Source organism: Eleutherodactylus coqui, chromosome 6 (genome assembly GCF_035609145.1).
Source record: "Eleutherodactylus coqui strain aEleCoq1 chromosome 6, aEleCoq1.hap1, whole genome shotgun sequence".
In the NCBI taxonomy this organism is placed as follows: domain Eukaryota; kingdom Metazoa; phylum Chordata; class Amphibia; order Anura; family Eleutherodactylidae; genus Eleutherodactylus; species Eleutherodactylus coqui.
The window spans coordinates 68,167,985-68,195,599 of record NC_089842.1 but is presented as its reverse complement, the minus strand read 5'-3'; the positions used below and the strand labels follow the sequence as shown (position 1 = coordinate 68,195,599).

Genomic DNA, 27,615 nt, shown 5'->3' with positions numbered 1-27,615 from the left:
CTGCCGACATCACAGGCAGTACCACAAACATCTCCCTGGCTGAAAAAGGTAAGATATCAGTATGCATTGTGTTTGCCTCCTTCTGTCTCCCTTGATGCATGGTGGTTTGTGTATGGTTGAAGTTTTTGGGGGGAGAGATTTTTTTTCCCATTTTGAAATGCTCCCCCTGCTGAATGGTGCTGTTTTGAATGAGCGGCCACGGGTGCCTAGTTTTTTGCATTTTTCATTTTTGCAAAGCTCCCCCAGCTGAATGGTGCTGTTTTGCATGAGCGGGTGTGGTTTTTTTTGCGTTTTTTTTTTTTTGGGGTTCCATTTTGCAATAATTCCTGCAGGTGCATGTTGTGATTTTGCAATTAGCGCGGCCTTTTGTCTTTTGGATTTTTCCATTTTGCAGTGCTCTTCCCTGGTGTGCTGGTGCATGGGCGCGGCCAAAGTTTTTTGGGGTTGCTTTTTGGGTGCATGAGGTTGTGTCACCGTGTGCATGTTGTGTTTTATCACTAGGGTGGCCTGACTAATAATATCTCCATATTTTCCCCCTCCCCCTCTCCAATATCCCCAGGCCGCAAGAGAATTGGAGGCAGGCAGGCAGCAACACTCGGAGATTGTAACCAAGACTGGCACACCTTCCCTCCCTTTTTTTTTATTTTATAATGGCGTGGTACTAGCGGATGGGGATAAACATGTCCTGCCTGATGATGTTGGTGAGATTATCAGCATCAGCCACTGTACATTTAACTTGCGCTAAATTATTGAATGCTATTACATGTTCTTTTCTCTTTCTGGTAGGTTGAGAGCAAGCCCCAAATCTGGGATCTGGCAGACGAAGGGTATAGCGATCGGGTTGTGAAGGCGGACGCCTGGCTGGCCGTATGCTCTGGAATGTACCCGGATTGGGATAATGCCACAGCTGCCGTTCAAACTGAGATATGTACGTAGATTGTGATCTGTGCCAGTTTTCCTGTGTCATCTGTTCACGTAGCAATGATGTGCTTGCTTTAACTTCATTCTTTATTGCAGCAAAAGATGTGATAAATAGTTGTTGGTCTTGTATTTTACCTCCATTCTTTATTGCAGTGAAAAATCGTTGACTGTCAGTTCGGGACAGATTTAAGAAACTTGAAAAGGACTTGGAGAAGAGTGGCGCTTCTCCATCCAAAAAATAAATGTGCCCATTATGACGAATTGACGTTTGTTCGAACAAGTAGAGAATTGCACCTGTAAGGTCATTTCCAAATTTACTTGCTTCTTTGGTGCCTGACTTGTGTTTAATGATTTTGTTACTATATCTAAACTTTTCCTCCTTCAATAGATCCAGTAGGAATGTTCAGGCGTCGCAAGTCTCAGAGGATGCTAAAGTTTGTGAAGGTACCCCAACCTTGGACGACAGTCAGCAGAGCATGCATGATTTGGATGCTTCTTCTGTAACCCCAGAAGTGGTGGAGCAAATTGCGTCGCGCAGCAGCAGAGCAGAGAGTAACCGGGAGGTCAGTTCCGAGCGGTCAGGGTGAAGTGCTGCAGCTCGGCCGCAGCGGAAAACTAACCAACGAGATGCAGCCCAAGAAGCATTTGCAATGTTGCGCCGTGCTGACACTGAGGATCAGTGGGATACTATGGGTGCGGCTTTGGCAGCCCGCATTTGCAAGTTAACTGCCAAGCGCCAGTGGGCAATTGTGCCTGTAACTTATGCAGTTCTGGAGGTTTTTGCATCACCCACGCCTATTGAAGACTGCTGCTATATTAAGGCCATAAAAACCTCAGCCTTTGCGTTGCTGGTGGCCACACGAATCTTGTCTCCACCCCAATCTTACCATGACCATCAAGAAAGGATTCCTAGGACACCTGGCTATCCCACCCAGTATGTCTCTCACGATACTGGCTACAGCATGACAGGCAGTTCCACTTCACAACCCTCTTTCATATCCCTGATGAGCAGCCCTTTGCCACAAAGAACGCAACCAACTTCTTCTGTCTTGTATTCTCCACCACCCAGTTCTCAATCTGGAAATTGAGAAGGGTTGTTCACGAGTTACACGACATTGCAGTGTTCCAAAAGCAAAATGCGGATCACTGCAATGTCATGTACTCAATCAGTGTGGACAATTTTTTTTTTTTTTTTTTTAATGCTGCCGACTCCTGGGACACTGCATGGGATAGCAATGTGTTCCAGTAATCTGCACTGATGGTCATGGGAAAGATTGGGGAAAATCTTGTATTTTTTGAAGACTAATACTCACTGCTCTGCTGCTATATACAAATGCAAACAGATTCCTCCCCTCCAGTTACATCACTTTGCTGGGTTCACACAGGGCTGATTTCAAGCAAACAATCTGTAAGGAACTGCAACCTGCGGCAAATGCACCAGTGACCGCTTATTCCAGGAATAGCTAGCCAATGTAGACAAGATTTCTCCAAAGCATCACCCTAATGGCACAGCAAATCCATAGCAGCAAGGACAGTCAAAGGCAGCGTTGCGGCACGCTCAAGTCGTCCGCAGAATGTTTAATTGGCCGCTTTGCTGCTTTGGATTTGCCGTCCCATGCGGCCAAGTAATTTTAGAAATATCGTCCACCTTTACAGCTGATCACGGGATTAGCACCCGCAGGTGGATTTGGCACGTCAAAATTCTGGGCGGAATTCCCGCGGCAAATCGGCCCCGTGTGAACCCAGACTAACTTTCTAGCTTGCGGCCATCACCCTCCTACTACGGAGTGCTGTCCTCAAGAGAAAGATGTGCAGCAAAGTCAATTCAAAGCACACAACTCAGTGCTGCGTGTTTTGAAGCTACACTTTGTCGTGTTTTACTGCTGGTGACCAAAGGCAAATTTGCTGTGGAGAATATAAAGTCTCCAATTGGGGTGAAACTGAACAGAATGGAATGTGTTAGTGTGGTTTTTTTTTTTTTGTTTTTTTTTTTTTATCTTGTTGGTGCTAATTTATTTTGTTTTTTAACTGGCTGGCTTGTCTTCCAAGGTTGGGGTTGCAAGTTCTCTAGTTCAATGCAAAACTTTTTTTTTTTTTTGTGTAGATGTACATGATCTTTGTAATGTAACAATATACAAGTTTTGAGTACATTTTTATTATATAAAAAAAAAAAAACACTGAACAAGTGTCTGATGGCTGCCTGTTCCTGTAGTATTTTAGCTGGCTGGCTCTCCGCAAAGGGTGAGGTTGCCACTTGTGTAGGTGAATGTGAACATCTTTTTTATTTTGGTGTATATGTACATCATTGTAGTGTAACATACAAGTTTTGAGTACTTTTTCATTACCCCAAAAAACACTACTGTGAACAAGTGCCTATTAGCTGCCTGTTCACTTAGTATTTTAGCACACTTTTTATTTTTGTGTTTCCATACATGGTTGTTTGGTACAATATTAGTGTACATTTGTAAATCGTCAAAAACTTTATAAATACATTGATGTGAAAAAATTGTCTTTAAAGGCCAGATTTTGTAACTTGAACAGTTCTATGTAGAATAAAGTGGTAGATGAAAAAATCATTCAAGATCTTTGTAATACAAGTAACAAATTTATTTTGGTACAAAAGTGCACGCTGGTGTGAAGACACCATCATATGTCATGAAGCGTTTCAGATTTTGCCTAAATAAAAAAGCATATTCTTGAACTAGTTTTGTGCGTTCTTCTGGCGTCTGTCGCTGGGGGATCAAGCTGCATCTCGGGCTGCACACCACCCACACAGGAGTACTGCCATGGCACGGTGCCTTCGGGACTAAGGAAATAGTCAGTTGGTGGTCCCTCATCTGCACAGCAGTAGCAGCAGGGCGACCAGCACCCCAGTTGATGGCCGTGTCAAAGGCAGGTTCGAGTTCTTCAACATCTATCTCGGGGCAATATTCCCAGAGATAGTTGTGAAGAATACAACATGCCTTGACAAGGTCCTCAACTGTTTTAGGGTCTACCATTAGGGTAGTGCCTAAAACTCTCCACTGACTAATCATAATCCCAAAGGCACACTCAACGTGCCCTGCTCAGCCTATAATTAAAAATCATTTTCCGGGCATTCGGTCCACTTCGTGGATATGGGTGCAGCAGGTTTGGCATTAGAGGAAAAGCCTCATCCGATACCATCACAAAGGGGACTGGATAGGTGGTTCCCGGCAAAGGTCTAGGGGCTGGGAGCGTTACACCATCTCAGAGAATTTGCATCCCAATCTGTGATGTTCGCAGCACCCGAGAATCTCCAGTACTACTGTAGGCGCCGACGCACACTGCAATTTTGTTTGCGTCGACATCAGCCACCGCCATCAGGACTACCGAAAAATATTTTTTGTAGTTATAAAACTTGGAGCCTGAGTGTGCTGGCTGAAGCACAGATACATGTTTGCTATCAACCGCGCCTAGGCAGTTTGGAAATTTTGGCTACAGTTTGAAAGCCTGCTGCGACACGGTGCCAAGCCTCCTCGGTTGGTGAAGGCATCACAATGGGCTGCAACTTCTGCCAGATGACGCTGCATGTACACCTCACAATTTCGGTGATGATTGATTTACCAACCTGAAATTGGAGATGCAGGGATGCATAGCTCTCTCCTGTGGCAAGAAAGCTGAAGGGGGAAAAAAAAATATTAGTATAATCACAATGGCAAAAGTATCACTAAGGTCATACACTCATCTTTTAATTTTGGCACAATAGAAGCCGTTTATAACGCTGGACTAGTAGGCATGATTTAGTGGCACACTTGCTATGTGCATTCCATCCTGGAGGAGCTCATTCTGAGGCTGGATTCACATGAACATATATCGGCTCTGTTTTCATGCCGAGCTGATATACGTTGTCCTCATCTGCAGGGGGAAGGATGGAGGAGCCAGGAGCAGGAACTAAGCTCCCGGCCCCTCTGCCTCCTCTCCACCCACTCCCCACCCCTCTGCACTATTTGGAATGAAAGGAGGTGGGATGGGGGCAGGGCTAAGTTTCGAGAATTATCCCTACCTGTGATCTCAGGTGCGGTTAGGTTGCGGCAAATCCGCAATAAGAAAACCGCGGTAAATCCGCCCTGTGTGAAGGCAGCCTTACTCTTATAGGAACACTGCAGCTGGCTCTATTATAGGGACACTGAGAGGGAGGGAGAGAGGGAGACACAGACGCCGGGACACTTGCTGAGCCTGCAAGGGAAAATGGGCAATAAGAGATTAGGCCCTAATCGCGCATAAGTGCACTCTGTGACAACAAACATTTGCAACAGGTATTTCTAGATAAGCCAGTGAAACACACATAATCAGAGGTAAAATAGCTCACCTTTTTTTCCCTTCTGATTCTGCATCAGGACTACCAGTAGAAGCAGTTTGTGCTGGTAGGACCGCCGGAGGTGCAGAGTGCAAGCTCTTTCCATCATGCCTTTCTTGATGAAACAGCAACACAAAATGGCCACAAGCCCTTTCCTCTTCCTTCCAAGGACAACAGTGGGCAGGGCCAATGACATCACTACAGCAAACGGTTTTTTTTGGGGGGGGGGGGGGGGGCAAGTCAAGATCTGCACGAGGGTAGATTCAGACGACCGTATATCGGCTCGGTTTTCACGCCGAGCCCATATACAGTGTCCTCATCTGCAGGGGGGGGTGGGGGTGGAAGAGCCAGGAGCAGGAACTGAGCTTCCGCCCCCTCTCTGCCCCTCTGCACTATTTGCAATGAAAGGAGGTGTGATGGGGCGGGTCTAAGTTCTGAGAATTAGCACCGCCCCCGTCCCGCCTCTCCCTAGTAAAAATAGTGCAGAGGGGCAGAGAGGGGGCAGGAGCTCAGAGCACCACTCCTGGCTCTTCCAGGCTCCCCCCCTGCAGAGAGAGACAACGTATATCGGCTGGGCGTGAAAACCGAGGTGATATACGTTCGTCTGAATCCAGCCTATAATCCGCACAAAAATCCGCACTTAAAAACACGGCTTTCATTAAAAAAAGCTGCGGTTTTTACCGCAGCACTTTTCATGCATAGTTCACTGCGGTAAAACCGCTGGAAAATACGCAGTAAAAACCATAGCACGATTATGACATCAGGTGCAGATTTGCCGCAGATGCGGTTAGGTTGTGGCAAATCCGCGTCAAAAAGACCGCAAGAAATCCGCGGTAAATCCGCCCTGTGTGAACCCAGCTTATATAGGGACACTTTGGTTGGCTCTGTTATAGGGACACTGTGGCTGGCTCTGTTATAGGGACACTGTGGCTGGCTCTGTTAAAGGGACACTGTGGCTGGCTCTGTTAAAGGGACACTGTGGCTGGCTCTGTTAAAGGGACACTGTGGCTGGCTCTGCTATAGGGACACTGTGGCTTGGTCTGTTATAGAGACGCTATGCCTGGCTTTGTTATAGGGACATTGTAGCTGGATCTGCTATGAGTACATAGCAGCTGCAACTGAACTTGAGCATTGGAGCTGTCTCTGTAGTTGAAGCACTGGATAAATCTATTATTACTTTGCTTTGTCTAGTTCGGTTCATGGTCTCTATAACTTGCATTGCTATACAGGCATCTGGAAATTATTTCTTTGGCATTGGTCATGCATGCCGTTCCTTCCCAACTTGCAACAGAAGCATCATTCAAAGTTACAGCATTAGTAATTAAAGGTAGCAGCACAGCCTAGTATGTTTTGCAATCATGTTCATAACTAATCATAGATTTGTGAGCAATGCAATTCTATTTAATAATGCATCCGCTTTTAACATTACTAATAAGTTAATAAAATTAACACTTTCAGATCCCCCTGGTTGAATTAGTTTTTTGTTTAGCACGCACAAATGCTTATTATTAATATAAGTTACTGTTATCTGGAAAGGGGATCCATGCTTCTTACTGAACTTGGCCCTGCTGACTGCCCTGTTCACATCGGCAGGGGACATACCAGCATCATGTTTAAACAGGAGGCCCAGCATAATTAGTCACCAGTGTTAGTAATTTTTGCACACAAATATATGTTCAACACCCCAGAGGAGTGACCCCGGACACTTGACTAACGTGAACAGCTAGGAGGGATAAGTGTGGACTTGCCACGGTGGCACTTACCAGACTCTGGCCCCTGAGGGATGACACACAGCCAAGGCCAGAGTAGGAACGCATGCCAGCTTCGACACCCCATGAAAGGGAATTCCAATAAACGGGATGGGAGGAGTAGTAGTACTGATCACTCGTGATCTACACACCGGTATGCCACACGGCGGAGAATAAGAACACAGAGACTTGGTCCCCAGGACCAGTTTGGGCCCGGTATAACTTTACTTGCAGAAATAAACTTTTAAACAGAGAGGTTTTAAAGGCAATGCAAGTACTATCACTGCTGGGGCAAATATTTGGGGTCACTATTACTGCATGAGTAATTATTGGGGTCACTCTTACTGCTGGGGCAATTATTGGGGATCACTATGTCTTCTGGGGCAACTATTGGGAGTCATTATCACTGCTGGGCAAATATTGGGGGTCATTATTACTGCTGGGGCAAATATTGGGTATCACTATTACTGCTGGGGCAAATATTGGGTGTCACTATTACTGTTGGGGCAAAAATTGGCAGTCACTATTACTGCTGGGGCAACTATTGGGGATCACTATTACTATTGGGGCAAAAATTGGTAGTCACTATTACTGTTGGGGCAAATATTGGGGGTCACTATTACTGTTGGGGCAAAAATTGTCAGTTACTATTACTGCTGAGGCAATTATTGGGGGTCACTATCACTGCTGGGGCAACTATTGGGGGTCACTCTTACTGCTGGGGAAATTATTGGGGGTCAGTATTACTGCTGGGGCAATTATTGGGGTCACTCTTACTGATGGGCAATTATTGGGGGTCACTATTACAGCTGGGGCAATTATTGTGGGACACTATTACTGCGGGGGCAATTATTGCTGGTCATTATCATTGCTGTGGCAATTATTGGGGGTCACTATTACTGATGGGGCGATTATTGGGGGGTCCCTATCACTGCTGGAGCAAATATTGGAGGTCACTATTATTGCTGGGGCAATTATTGGGGGTCACTATGTCTGCTGGGGCAATTATTGGGGGACACTCTCACTGCTGGGGCAAATATTAGGGGTCACTATTACTGCTGGGACAATTATTGGGGGGCACTATCTCTGCTTGGGGCAATTATTGGGGGTCACTCTTAGTGCTGGGGCAATTATTGGGGGTCACTATTAGTGGTGGGGCAATTTCTGGAGGTCACTATTACTGCTGGGGCAATTTCTGGTGGTCACTATTACTACTGGGGCAATTGTAGGGGGTCACTATTTGTGCTTGAGGAAATTGTGAGGGAGTCACTATTTGTGCTTGAGGAAATTGTGAGGGAGTCACTATTTGTGCTTGAGGAAATTGTGAGGGAGTCACTAGTTGTGCTATGGCAATTGTGGGGGTTCACTATTTGTGCTGGGGCAATTGTGGGGGGTGACTCTTTGTGCTGGGGCAATTGTGGGAGCGTTACTATTTGTGCTAGGGCAATTCTGGAGGGTCACTATTCGGTTTTGGGTGCGGTTCTGGTGCAATTTTGGGTGCAGTTTTGGATGCAAAGATGGATGGGTGGATAGGTGCATGTTTTTAACTTTTTTTGTACTAATGTTGTGCATTTATTGCAGTGCCAGGAAAGACGGACGAGGAGTTCAATGGAGGTGGGCGGGGCCAGAAGAGACTGCTTTTTTTGTTCTGCTGTCATCGGGAGCACGCACCCAAGGGGAAGGCACAGGGCATTGTGGGAACGCTGGAGAACAGCGCCATCTTTGAAACCCGCTTACAGCATCAGTTTACAAAGTAAATAACCGACATTATAGCTGATACTCTTGACTTCTATGAGGACCGTTGGTGTGCAAAGCCACACAAAGAAAGTGTGTGTTTTATTTTCTTGAGTTGTCAAAACTTTTTTGTACATGTGAACAAACCCATTAACATCAATGGGTTCTATCCACTGCGTATTGCACATGCAAATTTTGCCTGCATAAATATGTTCATGTGAAGCTGGCCTTGGACTGCTGTTATTGCTTAGCGTTTGGAGTTTCCTGTCAATTGCTGGACTGCATCTGTGCTTGCAGGCACATGCAAATAAATCCATGTGAAGCCAGCGTAAGCTTTACATGTACGCACCGTATAATAGCATGAATGATGATTTGCCACAATCGAGTCCTGATCGTTATTCGCATATTTTTAGCCATTCACACAGGCCACTGCTGCATGTAGGCAAAAAAATGACACAGAAGGCTGCCTTCATACGAGCGTTTTATTGCAGCAATTTTGCCGCAATGAAATCATGACCATCTGATGCATTGGATTCCAATGCATTTGTTCAGATGGGCGATTCTACGCTGCATAAAAGTGGCTGGCCAGAAAAGATAGCGCATACGGTGACTGTAACAAGGGGGATCCTCTACGTCTAGACAAAAGAAGGTTTCCATTAGAGATGAGCGAGTACCAAAATGCTCGGATTCTCGTTACTCTAGTCGAACTTTTCGTAATGCTCGAGAGCTCGTTTCGAGTAACGAACCCCGTTCAAGTCAATGGGGGCTTGAGCATTTTTCAAGCTAACCAATGGTCCGCATGGGGGAGGTTGTGTGAAACACCTGAAAACATCAGAAAGTCATAAAAACACCACAGAAACGAATAGGGGCAGCATGCATGGGTGCATCTGAGGCTCCCAGGTCCCACTATTAAGCCAAATTGGGGGCAAGAGCCTGGAGGTCACCCCTCTAACAATTTACTTGGGACAGACCATAAGCAGCAAGGCACACGCGCTGGCACATCTTAGCTAAGCACCACACTAGCTGCAACCAAGGCCAATCACTGCCTGCGGGTAACACCACTGCTTCTTTTCCTGGGTTAAATTGCTGTCCAACCACCCGCACGAGCCTGCGTCCACAGCGCACACAAAATTTTCCATGCGCAGCGTTCAGCTGCCCTCATGCCACACGCTGGCTTGATAGCCACACCACTCTCATGTCTATTTATAAGTATAACTGCAGAGGGTTCGCAGGGCCTGACAGTGACCCTCTTTGAAAGTATGGGTGGTAGCCCACAATGCTGATGAGAATTGATGATAAATTGACGTACGATCATAATTCCAATCCCGTGCCACCTCCGTCACAAAAATGTCAGGAGCCACAAACGTGGGCATAAAGGAGACTCGGATACTAGTACTTCTGCACATCTCCACAATGCAGCAATGCATTCTGAAACCAAAGATTGGTTTGAAGCAGGAGGTGTCACCAAAGCAGCCACCACAGGTATACAGTGACCCTGTGAAAGTCTCATAAAATCAGTCACGCTTCCTGTGAACATGCCAATCCAACATCTCGGATAACTGTGGTAATTTGTAACGCGAGAGATAATACATGCCGACCACCGCTAATCCCCAGACCCCACGCAGGAGGAGGAGGTGACATAATAAGTCGGAGAAACCGTGACCGAGGTAGGACCCGCAATCCTCTGTGTGGGAAGCATGTGAGTGGGCCCAGGGTCAGGCACGGTCCCAGCCTCCACCTTGTGTGACCCAAGGTGCCGTGAGTTACATAGCTATGGGAAACCCATGTGTCCTCACACGATTCATTTTGTGTATGTGTCAGATAGCTGAAGAACGCAATGGGAAAGCCGTCTGCACTCTGCACCCTACCCACGTCATTCAGTGTAGTTGTGCCAGATAACTAAAACACCGCTATGGGAAACCTTTGTGCACCCACAGCAGAGGCAAGCCCCTGAAACCTAGGGACAGTATGAAATATGAAGAAATCAGAGTGCCCAAATATGGCAGAGTTTCACTCTGCCTAGGACCTCGGCCTCTGCCCACAATTCTGCCCAATTCATTCTTTGTATGTGTCTGATAGCTGAACAACGCAATAGGAAAGCCGTCAGCACCCTACCCAAGTCATTCAGTGTATTTGTGCCAGACAGCTGGACACCGCGGTGGGAAACCTTTGAGCACCCACAGCATAGGCGAGCGCATGAAACCCAGGGACAGTATTAAACAGGAAGAAAAGAGAATGCCCTAACAAGGCAGAGTTTCACCCCACCCAGGACATCGGGCTCTGCTCACACTTCTGCCCAATTCATTCTGTGTATGTGTCAGATAGCTGAACAACGCAATGGGAAAGCCTTTGTGCACCCACAGTATGAGCGAACCCCTGAAACATTTCTGTTGCAATAGTATAGGCGAACCCCTGTAACATTTCTGTAGCAAGAGTAAAGGCGAACCCCTCAAACCTTTCTGTAGCAGGTGTATAGGCAGACCCCTGAAACATTTCTGCAGCAAGAGTATACGCAAACCTTTCTGTAGCAATAGTATAGGCGGACACCTGAAACATTTCTGTAGCAAGAGTATAGGCGGACACCTGAAACATTTCTGTAGCAATAGTATAGGCAGAAACATTTCTGTAGCAAGAGTATAGGCGAACCCCTCAAACCTTTCAGTAGCAAGAGTAAAGACGGACCCCTGAAATATTTCTGTAGCAAGAGTATAGACGGACCCCATAAACAATGGTGTACCAAGAGTATAGGTGAACACCTGAAAAAATTTGTTTACCAAGAGTATAGGCGAAGCATGGAAAAATTAGTTTGCTAAGAGTATAGGCGAAGGCCTGAAAAATTGGTGTACCAAGAGTACAAGTGTACCCCTGAAAAATTGGTTTACCCCAAATCAGGTGAAACCCATAAACATTTTTTAAAGATCGAGCTCGTTGTTGCTTAATTTGTAACAGAGCCTGGAGGCACCCTCTGAAAAAATTGGTTTTAACAGAGCCTTTTGCCCCGCAGACAAATTGTCAGTTCAGCGTGATGACATGCTGTTTTAGGAGGAGGAGTAAGATCCGAAAGGGATAGACCAAGCTACTTCTCCCCTTTTTGGGGGTTAGAGAGAGAATGCATATTTCTCCTGTTGCAGCTAAAAGAATCTTTATGATCCGCTGCTTTCCACCAGTGGAGAAAAGAAGTCTGGGGAAATCCAGCATTTATTCATCTTAATAAGTGTAAGCCTGTCGGCGCTGTCAGTTGGCAGGCGGGTACGCTTATCTGTGATGATCCCCCCCAGCAGAACTAAACACCCTTTCTGATAAGATGCTAGCGGCAGGGCAGGCCAGCGCAAGTTTGTGCCACGTGCCCAGCTTTGACACCTAATAGTTGTATGGAGCAGAGGCATAATGGAGGACGGTGGTACGATAGGCTATGTACTCCCTCACCATCTTTTTACAGTGCTCCCACCGACATAGCCTTGACTAAGGAGTGGTGACATAGTCTGGCTGGGAAGCCATAAAACTGGCAAAGGCTTTGGAGAGTGTTCCCCTGCCTGCGCTGGAAATGCTTCCTCATCCCCCCGCCTCCCCTGCTACTTGGCCCTCTGAACTACATCTTCTACCGCTGGCGCTGTCAGATGGGAACTTTAGCATCAGTTTTTCCACCAGGGCCCTGAGGTATCGCATCACTCTCGTACCCCTTTCCTCTTCAGTAATGAGAGTGAAAAGGTTCTCATGGGCACCATGGGTCGAGAAGGGTGTACACCCAGTAATTCGTGTTGGCCAGAATGCGTCTAACACGAGAGTCACAGGAAAGGCAGCCTAACATGAAGTCAGCCATGTGGGCCAGAGTCCCAGTAGGCAACACATCGCTGTCCTCACTAGGGGGATGACTTTCATGATCCTCCTCTTCAGCCCATACACGCTGAACAGATGAGAGGGAAGCAGCATGGGTACCCTCTGCAGTGTGGGCAGCAGTCTGTTCCCCCTCCTCCAAAACTCGCTGAGATACAGATGTGAGGGTGGTCTGGCTATCAAGTGACATACTGTCTTACCCCACCTCCTGTTCTAACCGCAAAGCAGCGAACGCCTCAGCAGGCAAAGCAGTGATATGGTAATGCTAATAATGGCCGCACCGCCGCTCATCATTTGTGTAGACTTCTCAAAGTTTCAGAGGACCTGCCAGATGTCTGCCATCCATGCCCACTCTTCATTGAACTACTGCGGAGGCTGGTTACCACTTCTCTGGCCATGTTACAGCTGGTATTCTGCAATTGCTCTACGCTGCTCGTGAAGCCTGGCCAACATGTGCAGCATAGAATTGCAGCGCGTCGACATGTTGCACAGTAGTCGGTGCTCTGGCAGCTGGAACCGATGTTGCAGTGTCGTGAGGGTGGCAGCATCCGTGGTGGACATGCGGAATTGTGCGTAGACGTGGCGCACCTTGCCGAGCAGATCAGACAAATGGGGGAAGTTGTTTTTAGAAACCGCTGAACCACCAGATTGAAGATGTGGGCCAGGCATGACGTGTGTGAGGCTGCCAAGATGCCCGGTGGAGGCTCAGCGGCAAAAGCCAGAGGTCGGTCTGCTTGGTCAAACCCTGTAACAGCTGTGGGGCGGTGTGCCTGTTATCACCTAAGCTGATTAGTTTCAGCATGGCTTGCTGACGCTTTCCCCCGCTCTTCTGGCAACGTGCTCAAACTTCTTAATTGAGAGGTTGAGGTGGTGTAGGAGGAGAAGGGGGGTTTTGGAGGAAATGGCATAATACGCTATCCTCGGTGTGGGTAGCACGTGAGCAATCCCAGGCTCAGACTCGGTCCCAGCCTCCACCAAGTTCACCAATGTGCCGTCAGGGAGATGTAGTGTCCCTGCCCACCAGCACTTGTCCACGTGTCCGTCATTAAGTGGACCTTCCCAGGACCCACGTTGGAGAGGGCACCGTTTATTTTGCGGGAGACATGCTGGTGTAGGGCGGGGACGGCGCATCGAGAAAAATAATGGCGACTGGGGACCGAGTAGCGCGGGACCGCCGCTGCCATCATGTTTTTGAAAGCCTCCACTTCCACAAGCCTGTACGGCAGAATCTCCAGGCTGATTAATTTGGCAATGTGCTCATTTAAAGATTGTGCATGCGGGTAGGTGACGCCGTATTTCCGCTTTCGCTCCAACACTTGTGTTATCGACAGCTGAACGTTGCGCTGGGAGACATTGCTGAAGGCCATGGACAACTGTGGAGGTGAGGGTGTGGGTGCAGGCCAGGAGGCGCTCGTGCCTGCATCCTGGCAGGGGGATTGGATCTGTGTGGCAGGTTGTGGCACAGGGGAAGAGGCAGTTGTGTGACCCGGAGGCGGTGAATGGCCTTCGTCCCACATCATGGGATGCTTGGCCATCATATGCCTGCGCATGCTGGTGGTAGTGAGGCTGGTAATGGTGGCTCCCTGGCTGATCTTGGTGCGGCACAGGCTGCACACCACTGTTCGTTGGTCGTCCACGCTCTCACTAAAAAACATCCACACCTTTGGACACCTAGCCCTCTGCACAGAGGCTTGCCACGAGGGTGTCCTGTAGGAAACGGTTGGGGGATTATTTGCTCTGGCCCTGCCTCTCCCTCTGGCCACCCCACTGCCTCTTCCAACCTGTCCTGCTGCTGCACTTGCCTCCCCCTCTGAAGCCCTGTCCTCAGTAGGCTTAGCAAGCCAGGTGGGGTCAGTCACCTCATCGTCCAGGAGCTTTTCCTCTGAATCCTCTGTGCGCTCCTCCCTCGGACTTCCTGCCCTTACAATGACCTCACTGAGAGACAACTGTGTCTCATCATCCTCATCCACAGAAAGCTCTTGAGACAGAGCCCTGAAGTCCCCAGCCTCATCACTCGGACTCTGGGAAATTTCCAAAGGTTGGGCATCGGTCACGACAAACTCCTCAGGTGGGTGAGGAACCGTTTTTTCTGACTCTGGGCGGGGACCCGAGAACAGTTCCTGGGAGTCTGCCTGCTCAGAATCTGTCATTTGCCTGGAGTGAGGAGGCTGAGAGGAAGGAGGAGCAGCCAGTGGATTCAGAGGTGCAGTCCCTAGCCCGGTAGTAGTGGACTGCGTGGAAGACTTGGGGTTCGATACATTGCTGGATGCATTATCCATGATCCACGACAGGACCTGCTCACACTGCTCTTCTTGTATTAAAGGTCTACCACGCGGACCTGCAAATTGTGATATAAAGCTGGGGAGTGGAGAGGTGCGGTGCTCTCCTAATCCCTCAGTAGCAGGCTCTGATTCACCACACCCAGGACGTCGGCCCTTGCGCCTACTCTTCAGCATGACAAATAAAGGATAGAACTGGGCCCAAATAAATTAACCTACTTTTTAGCGCTGAGAACTGGGGTTAATTCACCACACACGGAGACTTGTAGATACCAGAGGCTCTATGCTGTGACAGAAAAAATTAAACCATTGTCTTGCACTGATACTGAAGGGACAAAAGGTTTCAATAGTGACTTATGAAAAACCCTATGAACCCTCCATGTAGCTGGCAAATCAAGTTCATAAGCAAGCAGATTTACTACCTGCATGATGACAAAGGGACCCACGTAACGCTGCGCCAGTTTCAAAGACGGAACCTTCAATTTGAGATTTTTAGAAGACAAATATACCTTCTGTCCCACCCTGTAAGGTACAGATACTGACAGACTCCTCCCACTACGCAACTGCATACGAGCACCCGTTGCTTCAAGGTTCTTCTGTACTTCTTTCCATACCCCCTGTAGCGCATCTGTGGCGACATCAGCTGCAGGACAGGCAGACGGAGTAGAAATAGCTGTAAGGAAGCAAGGATGCTGGCCATATACACAAATGAATGGATATACCCCAGTGGAAGAACAAGTACGGTTGTTTAGCGCAAACTATGCTAACGGCAGGAATTCTGCCCGCTAATGAACCTTTTCGATAGCAAACAACTGTAAATATTGCACTAAATCCTGGTTCTTCCGCTCAGTCTGACCATTAGTTTGTGGGTGGAATACTGACAAGAAGGAAAGCAACGTTCCCAGGTTTCTACAGAAGGCTCACCAAAATTGCGCAACGAACTGAACACCACAATCAGATACGATGTTCTTGGGAACCCCGTATAGACAAATGATTTCTTTTACAAAAATCTTGGAAAATTCCATCGCAGAAGGTAGCTTCTTTAACTCCACAAAAGGTGCCATTTTTGAGAAACGGTCTACAACAACTAGAATAGTGGTGAACTTCTGAGACCAATACATGCGGCCACGGACAAGAAGGTACCGGTAACGGTCTCAGAGGCCCCTCTGGATGGCGCCGCCGACTTTTACTGTGTGCACAGACAGAGCATCCCTTAACAAAGTCGCGGATCTCCCGAGACATGCCTGGCCACCAGTAGTGTCTAGTACGAAGATCCAGAGTCCCCTCAACCCCTGGATGGCCTGCGAGAACAGATGAGTAAGACTCTTCAATGACTCTGAGACGCAAGGTCTCTGGTACAAACTATCTGCCCTCCGGCACCCCCGAGGGAGCATCCTGCTGACAATTTTGTAGATGAGGAACGAGATCAGATTCTACAGCTGCCACCACCACCCCAGGTGCCAAGATATTCTCTGTGAGAGGGCATCTGCCTTCACGTTCTTCTGCCCTGGAATATATGGAATAACGAGCTTAAACCTAGTGAAAAACAACCCCCACCTGGCCTGACTAGCTGTGAGTCTCTAGAGACCACTTAATCGCCAATAACTCATGATTACCAACGTCGTAGTTACGTTCCGCCGAACTGAACTTCTGCAAGAAGAACGCACAAGGACTATACACAGATCTACGCTGACTTCCTGAGACAATACAGCCCCTGCCCCCACCTCAGACGCATCAACCTCAATGAAGAACGGTTGCCGCGCGTCAGGCTGTACTAGCACTGGGGCAGCAGTAAACACCCTTTTAAGATGACTAAAAGCCTCTAGGGCCTCTGGTGACCATCTTACTAAGTCGGCACCCTTCTTGGTAAGATCGGTCAGGGGTTAAGTAACAACTAGAGATGAGCGAGCACCAAAATGCTCGGGTGCTCGTTACTCGAGAAAAAATTTGCGCGATGCTTGAAGGTTCGTTTCGAGTAACGAACCCCATTGAAGTCAATAGGCGCCTCGAGCATTTTTGTATATCGGCGATGCTCGCTAAGGTTTCCATTTGTGAAAATCTGGGCAATTCAAGAAAGTGATGGGAACGACACAGCAATGGATAGGGCAGGCGAGGGGCTACATGTTGGGCTGCATCTCAAGTTCCCAGGTCCCACTATTAAGCCACAATAGCGGCAAGAGTGCCCCCCCTCCTCCCAACAATTTTTACTTCTGAAAAGCCCTCATTAGCAATGCATACCTTAGATAAGCACCACACTACCTCCAACAAAGCACAATCACTGCCTGCATGACACTCCGCTGCCACTTCTCCTGGGTTACATGCTGCCCAACGCGCCCCCCCCCCCCCCCGCACGACCCAGTGTCCCCAGCGCACACCAAAGTGTCCCTGCGCAGCCTTCAGCTGCCCTCATGCCACACCACCCTCATGTCTATTTATAAGCGCATCTGCCATGGGGAGGAACCGCAGGCACACACTGCAGAGCGTTGGCACGGCAAGGCAGCGACCCTCTTTAAAAGGGGCGGGGCGATAGCCCATAATGCTGTACAGAAGCAATGAGAAATCCAATCCTGTGCCACCTCCATCAGGAGCTGCACACGTGGGCATAGCAATGGGGAACCCATGTGCCACACGATATTCATTCTGTCAAGGTGTCTGCATGCCCCAGTCAGACCGGGGTTTTTTATAAATAGTCACAGGCAGGTACAACTCCGCAATAGGAATTCCGTGTGCACCCACAGCATGGGTGGCTCCCTGGAACCCACCACCTGTACATAAATAAATCCCATTGCATTGCCCATCACAGCTGAGGTAACGTCAGGTTTAATGCAGGTGGGCTTCGGCCCACACTGCATGCCCCAGTCAGACTGGGGTTCTTTAGAAGTGGACACATGCAGTTACAACTCCGTGTGGACCGACAGCATGGGTGGCTCCCTGAAACCCACCGGCGGTACATAAATATATCCCATTGTAGTGCCCAGTACAGCTGAGGTAACGTCAGCTTTAATGCAGGTGGGCTAAAAATTACTAGGATTACAATGTAGGCGAGGGCCCACAAATATTGGTGTACCAACAGTACAAATGTACTTCAGAAAAATTGCCCATGCCCAGCCAAGAGGGCAGGTGAAACCCATTAATCGCTTTGGTTAATGTGGCTTAAGTTGTAACTAGGCCTGTAGGTGGCCCAGTTAAAATAAAAATTGGCTCAGGTGCAAGTTTCAACGCTTTATTGAATTGAGAATTGAAACGTATAAACATTGTTTACAAAAGTTATATGACTGAGCCTTGTGGGCCTCAGAAAAATTGCCCGTTTGCCGTGATTATATGAGGTTTCAGGAGGAGGAGCAGGAGGAGGAGGATGAATATAATACACAGATTGATGAAGCTAAAAGGTCCCAGTTTTTGATGGTGATAGAGAACGATGCTTCCATCCGCGGGTGCAGCCTACGTATTGTTTAGGTATCGCTGCTGTCCGCTGGTGGAGAAGAGAAGTCTGGGGAAATCCAGGCTTTGCTCATCTTTATGATTGTAAGCCTGTCGGCACTGTCGGTTGACAGGCGGGTACGCTTATCCGTGATGATTCCCCCAGCCGCACTAAACACCCTCTCTGACAAGACGCTAGCCACAGGACAAGCAAGCACCTCCAAGGCATACAGCGCGAGTTCAGGCCACGTGTCCAGCTTCGACACCCAGTAGTTGTAGGGGGCAGAGGCGTAACGGAGGACGGTCGTGCGATCGGCTACGTACTCCCTCACCATCCTTTTACAGTGCTCCGGCCGACTCAGCCTTGACTGGGGAGCGGTGACACAGTCTTGCTGGGGAGGCATAAAGCTGTCAAAGGCCTTGGAGAGCGTTCCCCTGCCTGTGCTGTAAATGCTGCCTGATCTTCGCGCCTCCCCTGCTACCTGGCCCTCGGAACTGCGTCTTCTGCCACTAGCGCTGTCGGATGGGAATTTTACCATCAGTTTGTCCGCCAGGGTCCTGTGGTATAGCATCACTCTCGAACCCCTTTCCTCTTCGGGTATGAGAGTGGAAAGGTTCTCCTTATACCGTGGGTTGAGCAGTGTGTACACCCAGTAATCCGTAGTGGCCAGAATGCGTGTAACGCGAGGGTCACGAGAAAGGCATCCTAACATGAAGTCCGCCATGTGTGCCAGGGTACCTGTACGCAACACATGGCTGTCCTCACTAGGAAGATCACTTTCAGGGTCCTCCTCCTCAGGCCATACACGCTGAAAGGATGACAGGCAAGCAGCATGGGTACCCTCAGCAGTGGGCCAAGCTGTCTCTTCCCCCTCCTCCTCATGCTCCTCCCCCTCCTCCTTCTCCTCAACGCGCTGAGATATAGACATGAGGGTGCTCTGACAATCCAGCGACATACTGTCTTCCCCCGCCTCCGTTTCCGAGCGCAAAGCGTCTGCCTTTATGCTTTGCAGGGAACTTCTCAAGAGGCATAGCAGAGGAATGGTAACGCTAATGATTGCAGCATCGCCGCTCACCATCTGGGTAGACTGCTCAAAGTAAAGAATTGAGGAGGCTGACTCCCACTATGCCGCCCATGTTGGAGTTGGTATTCCACTATAGCTCTACGCTGCTCATAGAGCCTGGCCAACATGTGGAGCGTAGAGTTCCACCGTGTGGGCACGTCGCACAGTAGTCAGTGCACTGGCAGATTAAACCGATGTTGCAGGGTATGCAGGGAGGCAGCGTCCGTGTTGAACTTGCGGAAATGTGCGCTGAGCCGGCGCACCTTTCCGAGCAGGTATGACAAGCGTGGGTAGCTTTTCAAAAAAAGCTCAACCACCAAATTAAAGACCTGGGCCAGGCATGGCACGTGCGTGAGGCTGCCGAGCTGCAGAGCCGCCACCAGGTTACGGCCGTTGTCACACATGACCATGCCCGGTTGGAGGCTCAGCGGCGAAAGCCAGCGGTCGGTCTGCTCTGTCAGACCCTGCAGCAGTTCGTGGGCCGTGTGCCTCTTCTCTCCTAAGCTGAGTAGTTTCAGCACGACCTGCTGACGCTTGCCCACCGCTGTGCTGCCACGCCGCACGACACCGACTGCTGGCGACGTGCTGCTGCTGACACATCTTGATTGCGAGACAGAGGTTGCGTAGGAGGAGGAGGAGGGTGGTTTAGTGGAGAAAGCATACACCGCCGCAGATACCAGCACCGAGCTGGGGCCCGCAATTCTGGGGGTGGGTAGGACGTGAGCGGTCCCAGGCTCTGACTCGGTCCCAGCCTCCACTAATTTCACCCAATGTGCCGTCAGGGAGATATAGTGGCCCTGCCCGCCTGTGGTTGTCCACGTGTCCGTTGTTAAGTGGACCTTGGCAGTAACCGCGTTAGTGAGGGCGAGTACAATGTTGCGGGAGACGTGGTTGTGCAGAGCTGGGACGGCACATCGGGAAAAATAGTGGCGACTGTGAACCGAGTAGTGTGGGGCCGCCACCGCCATCATGTGTTTGAAAGCCTCCGTTTCCACAAGCCTATACGGCAGCATCTCCAGGCTGATCAATTTGGCTATGTGCACGTTTAACTCTTGAGCGTGCGGGTGCGTGCCTGCGTACTTGCGCTTGCGCTCAAACACTTGCGCTAGCGACAGCTGGACGGTGTGCTGAGAGACATTGCTGGATGGGGCCCAGGACAGCGGAAGTGAGGGTGTGGGAGCAGGCCGGGAGACGGTAGTGCCTGTGTCCTGAGAGGGGGGTTGGATCTCAGTGGCAGGTTGGGGCACAGGGGGAGAGGCAGTGGTGCAAACCGGAGGCAGTGAATGGCCTTCGTCCCACCTTGTGGGGTGCTTGGCCATCATATGTCTGCGCATGCTGGTTGTGGTGAGGCTGGTGGTGGTGGCTCCACGGCTGATCTTGGCGCGACAAACCTTGCACACCACAGTTCGTCGGTCGTCTGCACTCTGTGAAAAACTGCCACACCTTTAAGCACCTTGGCCTCTGCAGGGTGGCATGGCGCGAGGGGGCGCTTTGGGAAACAGTTAGTGGATTATTCGGTCTAGCCCTGCCTCTACCCCTGGCCACTGCACTGCCTCTTCCAACCTGCCCTGCTGATGCACTTGCCTCCCCCTTTGAAGACCTGTCCTCAGTAGGCTTAGCAAACCAGGTGGGGTCAGTCACCTAATCATCCAGCTGCTCTTCCTCCGAATCCTCTGTGCGCTCCTCCCTCGGACTTACTGCAATTACTACTACCTGAGTGATAGACAACTGTGTCTCATCGTCATCATCCTCCTCACCCATTGAAAGCTCTTGAGACAGTTGCCGGAAGTCCCCAGCCTCATCCCCCGTACCCCGGGAACTTTCCAAAGGTTGAGTATCGGTCACGACAAACTCCTCCGGTGGGAGAGGAACCATTGCTGCCCAATCTGGGCAGGGGCCCGAGAACAGTTCCTGGGAGTCTGCCTGCTCCTCAGAATGTGTCATTGTAATGGAGTGAGGAGGCTGGGAGGACGGAGGAGCAGCAGCCAAAGGATTTAGACTTGCAGCAGTGGACGGCGTAGAACTCTGGGTGGTCGACAGATTGCTGGATGCACTTTCTGCCATCCACGACAGGACCTGCTCACACTGCTCATTTTCTAATAAAGGTCTACCGCGTGGACCCATTAATTGTGAGATGAATCTGGGGACGCCAGAAACGTGCCTCTCTCCTAATCCCGCAGCAGTCGGCTGCGATACACCTGGATCAGGAGCTCGGCCTGTGGCCACACCCTGACTTGGGCCTCCGCGTCCTCGCCCGCGTCCACGTCCTCTAGGCCTACCCCTACCCCTCAGCATGGCCAGTAGTAGGCCTTAAGTATTTTGCTTCTATTTTTTTAAATGCTAAGCTGATACAGCAGACAGATACTGTAGGCAGCATATAATATTATGTATACTGTTTCCCTCTGGCGGGATGACGGCGGTGATGTAACGGCTACAGCAGAGCCAGGAAACAATTTTGCGCACGCCTGCACTGAGACGTAGGTGCGTATGACTGAGCTAGTGGAATTCACAGCGCAAAAGCAGTCAAGTGGCCAAAGGCCAGTAGTGGGCCTTAAGTATTTTGCTTCTATTTTTTTAAATGCTGAGCTGATACAGCAGACAGATACTGTATGCAGCGTATAATATTATGTATACTGTTTCCCTCTGGTAGGATGACAGCGGTGATGTAACGGAGACAGCAGAGCCAGAAAACAATTTTGCGCAAGCCTGCTGTAACGCTTAGCTGCTTATTAATTAGAACTACTACCCCCAGCAGACACGCAGTAAACTGAAGACGGTCGCAGGCAGCCCAAATATAGTATTTTTCCCCAATTTGTTTGAAAAAGCCCACTGCCTATATAGCCTGTATATATCTTTCCCTGCCTCACCAGTACTGGCCCTATACTCTGTACAATGACTGCAGACTGAGGACGCAATGCTCTGCATGCCCGATATACAAAAAAAAAATTGTGCAACACTGCTCACAGCAGCCTCAACAGTACTGCACACGGTCAGATGTGGCCCTAAGAAGGGGTTCTTCAAGCCTAAAATAACTCCTAACGCTCTCCCTATAGCAGCAGCAGCATCAGCAGCACTTTCCCTGATCTCTGTCAGAATGCATCTGTGGCGAGCCGCGAGAGGGGCAGATTTAAATACTCGGGTGTCATCTGATCTCCCCAGCCACTCACTGCAGGGGGGTGGAATAGGGCTGGAACATCACAGGAGGAAGTTGTAATGCCTTCCATGTCTTTCTATTGGCCAGAAAAGCGCGCAAATGTCTCAAAGATGAAAGTGAAAGTAACTCGAACATCGCATGGTTCGTCTCGAGTAACGAGCATCTCGAATACCCTAATACTCGAACGAGCATCAAGCTCGGACGAGTACGCTCGCTCATCTCTAGTAGCGATCTGTATAACACCTTTGTTTTGTTTATTATTCCTGTGCCGTCGCTTAGCGATGATGCCGGTACTCGCAGCCCATACACAAAGTAGTTGCATATGGGCCGCAGGTATATCCGTGACCATATAGTACAACGTGCTCTATGTTGCGGATATCTGCGGTAAAATAGAACATGCTGCGTTCTGTTTTCTGCAAGTGGATTACGTAATTCCAACTTGCTAATGTGAGCGGAATTGTGTAATTCAATGCATTTGATTGATCCGCGGATTACCGCGGATCAAATGCATGCGGAATCCGCAATTCCTATCCGGTCGCATGAGACCGGCTCAAGGTAGATCGCTTTCTTTTTATCACATGACCAGGGACCACTCAATGAGGCCACCGATCACTGCTCCAGGGAGTTTTTACATTTTGCGCATGTGTCCAGCATTTTGCCGAAGAGTGCGTGCACAGAAGCCAGGGAAAGAGGGAAGGAGGATTGCGTCAGGGTTTAAATGTGGAGGCCTCTAGTAAGAAGTTTCATCTTTTCTCATTTGGCGTGCGCAGAAGACGGCATCAGGTCCTGAAATGATCAGAACGCCACAGGACATCGCAGAGGACGGGGGTGAGTACATTCAACTCCCCTCATGAATCCGATCTATGAGGGGAGCTGAAACAATAACTTTATTTTACTTTTTATTCACTTTTATGCGATCACCGTTATCCATCGGATAACGGCGATTGCATGACTGGGGGTTGCACATTGTAAGCCCTGATGACAGCTCCAGGCTTTCGGCTACCTCCGGCAGCTGATAGTAGGAAGCTGTCACCCGCACAGACCCAGGGGCTTTATTCGACAGCGAGGCCGTCAATTGACGGCCATCTGGAATAAGGCCCATCTAGTGAGTCCGTCAAAAGGGGTATCGGCGGTCACTAAGGGGTTAATAAATAGAGACAGGTAATTACGCAAGGCCCTCTTTCTATGACTAGGATGCAGTGATATAAAGAGGGCCTTGCCTAATTATTGTAATGAGGTGACAACCCGTTGGTCTACTATGATGTCACCAACAGTGGAGGCCATAATACCACTTGACCTCTTGTTGGAATGCAATTGGAAGTGGCTGGTCTGACTCTGGTAAGAAATTTAAATTGCTGGATATAAGCCTTGCATAATCCTTGTATGTGTAATTTGTTTGAATAATGTGAATGATATGTTGTTATCAGTTAAATAGATTGTTCCATCAGGACCATCCTATCAATATTATAAGCATCAGACCTCTCTCTCTCTCTGTAGGACTCCAGGCTGTCCATGTAAATGGCCACCATGTGATATAATACTATATTTTACGTGCAGCAAGAAGAATCTTTCCCTGCCAAATTCAGCTGTTTCTCAGAATTGCTTTGAAATTACAGGAGTTCTCAGGGAAGAGAAAAAAGAGATCACTTAGTAATAAGTTGAACAGTAGATAATAGTTTTGATTTATATCTTTAATAAAATGAGAGAAATTGTGATCCCACTGTATAGAGTTCTGGTGAGACTGCATCTAGAATACTGTGCCCAGTTCTGGAGTCCTCACTTACAGAAAGACATTGATAAAATAGAACGAGTCCAAGAATGGGTTAAAAATGGTGTAAGGTCTTAAGTATAAAACTTATCAAAAAATACTTAAATGACTTAATTTGCATTTATTGGAGAAAAGAAGTGAAAGAGGGGACACGATAAAAAAAACATTCTATATGTTACAGGAGGAAGAAGGGAAAAGGGGGACATGATGTAAACTTTTATATAAATTGAATTTCTTATTAAGTTTCTGGTGAAAAGTTTATTTATTTGGAAGCTAGACACTAGAACAAGACGGCAAAATCTGAGATTAGTTGGGGAAGATCAGAAGCAACGTCAAGGAATAATATACTGAGTGGTGCAGCTGCTTGTATTGCTGCTGATAATCTTAAACTTGTACTTGTTCTATTCCTAAGGAGGGGAGAAAGGAGACATACTAAAGTGACTTTGGACCCACAATTTGTCATCTGCTCTCTGCGTGACTAAGAAAGGACCCAGATGCCTTAGATTGGAACATTATGGAAATGAAAAACCTAAAATCTAAAATTGTTTGAAATTATAATAAAGTACAATGAAGCCATATGCTGTTAAGACGTTGTATGCAACAAGTTGCTGAAATAGAAAAGCCTTTTTGAGCTTCTTTGTTTGTTGCTATTCAAAGTGAAGCTGCTCTGAGGGGTCATGGTATCTGACTTGGGGTTTCCCCCATGATCTGGGACAGTGTCTGTAGATTGGAGGCTCAGGGAATAACTCACATAGGGTTTGGGAACCGACATGTATGCTTTCAGTAACAAACTTAAATAAGCCGTAAAAAGAAAACAGATAAGCAGTATTAGTCCTGTCTTGGGGTGGCTCACAAGCGTGTACTGGTAGGCTATTACAGATGATCCATGTTAGTGGTATTACATAAAAAGTCCAGCACCCATATAACTGGCCTTTTAAAAACCTTACCTTGTAACCAGAGTTTCAATCTGAGTCCTCTTTTTTCCTGTATAGTGGGTTACTCAAAAGTTCATACCAGGTCACCAGTAACGAAGGCTCCGACAGCTCTGTAGTACATCAATGTTGTTGAACAGAACGAGAACGCAAAGGTCTTTCCAGTTGAGCTTGGCCTTTATCCAAAAAAATGTTTATCCTGTCAAGAAGCTTACACCCATACTGCTAATGCTGTATAGCACAGTTTGCTCCTTCTTGACTATAGGTGGGCACTTTTTACTAAAAAAGTCTGGGTGTGTATTTACCTAGTTCTCCTACAGATTACAGCTGATCATTATGAGTCCCTGGCCAAGACACACAGTGATGAGTTAATGTTCAGTGGACCCTTCTAATAAACAGAATGGTAACTAGTGGACAATTCCCTAAATTACAGCAAAATATTAGCTTCTAAACATGCCAACATACCAGTTTTACTATGGCACTGATAAGTGCACTCATCTAGATATCAGAACCTGAGAATAGTAATGTAAAAATATAGCTTTGGAATTTACAAGATAAGATCTTATTTTGTTGAGCATTTTTCTGTAGATAATTAGGTAATAAGTATAAAAGTAATCACAGTATACTGTATGTCTAAACTCTTTAGCAACAGTGAAAAAAAGAGATAAAAGGAATCAAAGTATACTTTATGTGTAAATTCTTTAGCAACAGTGTAAAAAAGAAGAAAAGTAACCAAAGTTTTGAAGTGTGATGTATTTGTGAAGAAGCCATATGACCCTGTGCCCATGCCAGAAGCTGACTGTCTGATTAGCTGTCTCTGCTTAGAAGCTCCATGTAGAGACGCGGAAGACTTCACCAATGCACTAAAAACGTTTCAGGAGCTACTTAAACCCGAAGGGCACAAATATAATCAGAGTGTTCTAAACTGTACATTCTACTACGGTATGTTCGTAGTAAATAGTTCGCCTGTCTGTCCTTAACAAAGAATGACCTGGAAAGAGCATTTGAGGCTGGAAAGAGGCCAGGTATGAAATTCCTAAATGAAAAGTGATAGCATGGAACGAATGCCCAGAAATAAATGTCAGTGATCAGGATAGTTACTACTCTATGCTTGTAAACTACAGAGTGAAGATCCATTTAAACCGCTAATATACCTCCATACAGGATACATACATATATATATTTTGGTTATGTGGTACACAGAATGCCCTGCAAGGGGCTGTAAACAGGTGCAAGTAAAGAGCAAAGAGGGCTGAGGAGAAACTGCAGGTGAAAAGTGAGTGTTACTGAAAGTTGCGAGATTTAAAGGACCAGTTACCCCCAAAATTTAAAAGGACTGGAGGAATGTCTTTGCTTCTTAAGGGCTCTTTCACATGAGCATACATCGGCCGTGTTTTCATGGCCTGTTGATACACGATATCCTTCTGATGCATTGGTTTCCAATGCATCAGTTCAGATGGGTGTATTCCCGATGTGTAAAAACGTCCATCTGCCAAAGATAGCTCATGCGGAGCGCATTCCAGACGGGCGTTTTTACACCGGCCAGAAAAGATAATTATGGAACTATCTTCAGCCATAATATGGCGGCCTCTGCCATAAACTCCCATGGTAGCTTATAACAGCTGCTGGAGAAGAGAGGTGACTGCCAAACTCCCTCTACTTTCTCTCTCCCTCTCTGCCCCTTGCTGGCTGTCTGCAATGGGACGGGAGCTAGTGTGCTTAACTCCTGCCCTGTCCCACCCCTCCCATTGCAGACACCCAGCAAGGGGTGGAGAGGGGGCGGAGTTTAGAAAACTAGCTCCTGCCCATCCCCCCTCCCATTGCAGCCAGCCAGCAAGGGGTGAAGAGGGGGAGGGAAGCAGGTGGGAGTTTAGCAGTCACACTGCTAAACTATCTTCTCCGGCAGCTCTCATAGGCTCCCATAGGAGTCTATGGCAATGGTGGTATCCTGCCTGAAGGTATCCCAGGCTTGGCATATTAGCAGGACCCAGGCCATCTAAATGGGCGCATAAACAAGAGATGCAGCCATGACTTGGTCACAGTTGCCTCTTGTTCTCGTAAGTTTTAGCCGCGCTGTGGCCATGACACCGCCGGCTGAAAATCGTCGCACCCATGTGAATGAAGCCTAAGGGTGACTATTAGAGGTAAGTGAACGTACTCGGTAAGGCCGAGTTCGCAATCAAGCACCGCGATTTTCGAGTACTTCACTACTCGGGCGAAAAGTACTCGGGTGCGCCGGGGGGCGGGGAGAGGCGTGGTGGCGCGGGGGGTAGCAGCGGGGAACAGGGTGGAGACCTCTCCCTCTCCCCCCCACTCCCCGCTGCAACCCCCCGCGCCGCCACGGCGACCCCCGAATTTTTTCGCCCGAGTACGGACGAAAAAGGGGCGTGGCCGAGCACGTTCGCTCATCTCTAGTGACTATCACTACAGTTTTTTTTCACTG

General features: G+C 48.3%; 1 protein-coding gene across 2 annotated transcripts in view; it reads right to left on the bottom strand.

Annotated features, from left to right (window-relative positions):
- The window catches only part of LOC136631331 (indolethylamine N-methyltransferase-like), a 55,487-nt gene that overhangs the window by 17,828 nt on the left and 10,044 nt on the right, over positions 1 to 27,615 (bottom strand). The window contains exon 1 of one of the 2 annotated variants that reach the window (XM_066605590.1): positions 25,188 to 25,403. The exons of the other annotated variant lie outside the window; for it this stretch is intronic. The gene's annotated coding sequence lies outside the window, so the exon portion shown is untranslated. Of the gene's footprint in view, positions 1 to 25,187; positions 25,404 to 27,615 lie in introns of those variants that run through there. 2 annotated transcript variants of the gene reach the window in all.